We start from the raw sequence: 4,043 nt of genomic DNA, 5'->3' as shown, positions 1-4,043 counted from the left end.
TTCATCAACCCTAAGTTGGTGGATTTGAAGGAGGAACCTGATCACAGTGACAGGGCTCATTCACAGCCCTGGGTTATTACCTCTGCTGACAAATTTACACTAAACACATGTTGTTCCTCTCTCCTTTCCTAAAGTAACATTTCCTGTGTGAAGGGGTCTTTGTAGTCTTCATTCTTATATGGTTCCTGTTTAACAGCAGGTGCAGATTCACTTTGTTCTTGAACATTTGAAAGGTGGTAATTGTAGTGAACCTGTGCATGCCTTTTAATATATCTTTCTGGAAAGTTTGAAAATAAACTGAATCTGTGAATTATGATGTCATGTAATATTAACATAGATCAGTAGTGGTTGGGTGCGAATCCCCACCGGTGAGGTTTAGGGAAAAAAGGGACTGGATACTCCTCAAAGGATTGAGACGCCCTCACTCTGCTGATACTCCCACACGTCTCCACAGGCTAAGGATTTATCTAATAGATTCCTCAGCAGAGGGCACAAACAGGAGGGGGTAAATACTGCAATGGAACGTTTTGACAACATCTCGTAAGGTGAATGCCTTCGGGCTACAAAACAGATCACTGGTGAGAACACTAATGCCCCCATGTGTTGTGTAAAATACTCCCCACTGGGTTTTGAGGTTAATCAGTCCATCCAAAAACACTGGCACATTATTGAATCAGATCCCAATCTAAAAAAAGTGTTTCTAGATAAGACGAGGATGGCTTTTAAGCGCACAGCTAAGGTAAGAGGCTGTTTAGTTAGGAGCGATATGCGCCTTTATCGTGCTCCACTCCTACCGCCTGTGCCCAGATGGAAATCATAGGTGTGGCAGCTGTGTACAGTGTTCACGTAAACATGCAAAACGTTCAACCACCTGTACACTGGCAACATGACACACAGTAGTGGAGTTATCTCCTGTAGCATGATTATGTGTCCTTGTGGACTGGCATATGGGGGGGAAACCACATGCACCAGGATCTGTGGACGTAGGAACAGCATTAATACGGGGGACCAACACAGTCCTGTAGCTACCAACTTTAAGCCAGCTGGTCACAATGTTAGCACATTGAGATATGTTGGGGTGGAGTGTGTTAGGAACCCTCCAAGAGGGGGTGATCATGGTGGAAGACTCCTTCAGGGAGAAACCTTTTGGATTCATTACCTCAACACAATGTCTCCAAATGGCTTAAATGTAGAATTTGATATGAAGCCTTTTTGTGTAATATATTTTCTTGTGATGTTGTTTGTGATATTGGTCTAATGTGAAAAATACTGTCATAGTGGGATAATGTAGCACATAATGTTAGTTTGTAAGTTACGGGTTTGGACAATTTATTCCCAAAATTTGTCATTGCCTGTGTGCATATTGTGTATATGTAATTTGATCACTAATGGTTTTATGTGGTGACTATGGTAAAGGAGGCACTTAGTCCAACAAGGCCTTAGTAATTAGTTTGAATGAGCTCAGCTGATGCATGACGCAGAGAGCTTTCCAAATGTGAGAACAACAAGTCTTTAGTTTTTTTTAGCTTTTGGCCACTTTGACCATTCCCTCCTGGTCATCAAGCCATTTCGTGATGCTTATTTCTTGGGGTATCCTGGAGGAGTTTGGGGGACAGACTCAGGAATTTACAAGTAGGCCCAGATCTCTGTTGGTGGCCCAATCTGTTCCTGTGTCCCTCAGAGATCATTTTAAACTTATATAAAGTTACTGTTGTGGTCCTTTTGGTTAAAAATCAGGTTTACCCAAACTGTTGGGTCCAATATGTCCTTTTCCATCCAATCAAACCCCTTCTCTGGTCTCTCTACGCCGCTTTCTAAACCCACGTGGCGTTTTATCGCAAGGGTACAGTTGGGTTTAGGAAACGTCACACGCTGGAAACGATTACCGGTCTCCTGGGAAAAAGTCTTGTTTTACCCATCCGCGTAAAATTTTAACAATTCACCTTACACCAAACAGCAAGGGAAGAGCACATCACGCAAAAAATAGAAAAGGTAACGGGCGGATCGGATATCTGCCAAGGTGCATACAAACCACCCTCGCTACTTAATTAAACCACAACTGAGTCATCCACCACAACCCCTCTAAGTACCGTTAAGTGAGATTAATAGACCTGTCCATAGGCGAAGGAAAACATAGATATGAGTTGAACAGAGCGTATTGAAACAAAACAACGTACTCCTTCATAAAAACATATTCAACCCGACCATAAACACTCCCGCACATTGAACCCCCCCCCCACAAAAGACCCAATGTCCCGCAGTTCAAAAGTTTGTTTAGGTAACTTAAATAATCCGGATAAAGAATAGTCCTCGTCATTTAAAAAAGAAAAACACAAACTAAAATGCCAGGTGAAGCTTGTCGAGACGCCGCAGTCAATAACGGGTAACTTACACAACCTCGCCACAGTCCGATTTAGTTGAAGGGTTGATGTAGTAGTCCAGAGAAAATTCCCAACTGATAATCCACCGAAAAAAATGAACAATTTATCCCACAGTTGAACCCATCTGGCAGGCCTGCAGAAACCAGAGCCCACTCCAATCCCGACCGCCTCCTCTGTTGAACTCTAAAGTCTCTCCTCTCCTGGTTAATCAGCTGATCCCCCATTACATCACAACCCAGTGTCCTTTATACCCCTGCCTACAACAAACCACTCATAACGAAAAAATGTATACAAAAATCAGTCCGTAAACAATCCGTGGTCCCAACTAAGGCCTTTGATAACACATCTCATTATTTTCTACAGGTGAAAGAAAAAACAAATACACACAATGCATGTTCCCCATCACATAAAAAAAGCTGCACAGGAAGACAGTATGGGTGACCATTACAAAGTGACAAGCAATCGCAAAGTAATGTAAGTCAATGGAGGCCAAACTGCGTTGATAAACACTGTAAAAAGCAAGAACGTTTCCTGATGAAACCGCAATAATGGCATACGAGTTGGCGTGTCATACATACATCATTTCATCAGTCTGCCTGCTTGGGTAACACAATGAAAACGAGGGCCTTCTCAAGCGCTTGGCTATACTTTTAATGAGAATTTTACAACATGTAACATGTTTTGAGGATGTGTCTTTGTGATGAAGTGACAGTTGAGTATCTTGTGGTCTTCTGCAGCCGTGAGAGGTCAAATGCAAATACGGTGGAGTTGTTTTTATGAAATTCTTCTCTTTCGAAAAAAACATCAGGTATGTTTTTTTGGGGATTTTAATGTCTGAAAATTGATTAAGGAGTTTTATGAGTGGTTGAGTGACCTATTTGGGATACAGATGGACATGTTGAAGAAAGGATGGAGCTCATTGTGGCCTACTAGTCCACAGGGTATGAAGAGGATTTAGTGTGTAAGTCAGTGTCTGTTGTCATGGTGTCTTGTGTTTGAACCATCATACAGTCGGTTTGTCATTGATGTGGATTTGCTGCTCATGTGAGTCCTCGCACAGTGTTTCACTTGCAGCTGGAACCACAGGGACTCTGATAAAACTGGAACAATCAGAAACCATCTGATATCAAGCTGTGGTTTGAATACCACTTCCCTCCTATTTGAAGAGTAGTCCCATATCTGTGTTCAGGTTTTTGTACAGCCTCTTCTACACTTTGTATCACTGTGTTTCTAAAGCACAGTAGTAGAGACCTGTGTCTGCCAGGGTTAGGGTCTTTATGGTCAGTTCAGTTGATTCCTCTGATGTTTTGGATTCATATTTCTGCTCATCTGGGATATATTTAATACTACTAGCGCCTTTTGCTCCTTTCCAAAGAATAAACTGAGGTGCCTGGAGGTCTGAATGATGTCTGTACCAGTGGAGTACAGGATTACTAGACATTGTCTCAAATTCACATTTGAGTGAGACCGATTCTCCTTCTCTTTTACTGACTTCATCTTCTACAGGAGAGATTTTGTCTCCAGATATTAATCCTGAAAAAGTAGAGAAAATTAAGCCATTAGACTAACATTGTTCATGAGGCGGAGAGGAGAAGACAGAGGAAATTGTCAACTGTACATTGTTACTCTGGACAGGAACAGCTCAACTGTTCAGAGATTTCT

Source organism: Etheostoma cragini, chromosome 12, assembly GCF_013103735.1.
Source record: "Etheostoma cragini isolate CJK2018 chromosome 12, CSU_Ecrag_1.0, whole genome shotgun sequence".
Lineage (NCBI taxonomy): Eukaryota > Metazoa > Chordata > Actinopteri > Perciformes > Percidae > Etheostoma > Etheostoma cragini.
The sequence above is the reverse complement of the archived record's forward strand: the minus strand, read 5'-3'. Positions refer to the sequence as shown.